This window comes from Elephas maximus, chromosome 19 (assembly GCF_024166365.1).
Source record: "Elephas maximus indicus isolate mEleMax1 chromosome 19, mEleMax1 primary haplotype, whole genome shotgun sequence".
In the NCBI taxonomy this organism is placed as follows: Eukaryota; Metazoa; Chordata; class Mammalia; order Proboscidea; family Elephantidae; genus Elephas; species Elephas maximus.
Window position 1 is genome coordinate 37,257,637 of NC_064837.1, and position 217 is coordinate 37,257,853.

A 217-nucleotide genomic window follows, 5' to 3' on the forward strand; every position below is an offset into this window, starting at 1 on the left:
TTTTTTAATCACCTCTTAGGTTTTTTTCCTCCTTTCCTGCCCTAATAAATATTGGTGTTAAATCTTCTTTCTATGGTGTTTCATTTTCTTTCCCTACAAGATGAGCAGCAGAGATTTTCCTCCCCCTTTGTGAATCCTAAGGAAACCCTGGTGGTGTAGTGATTAAGAGCTATGGCTGCTAACCAAAAGCTCGGCAGTTCAAATTTGCCAGGCATTC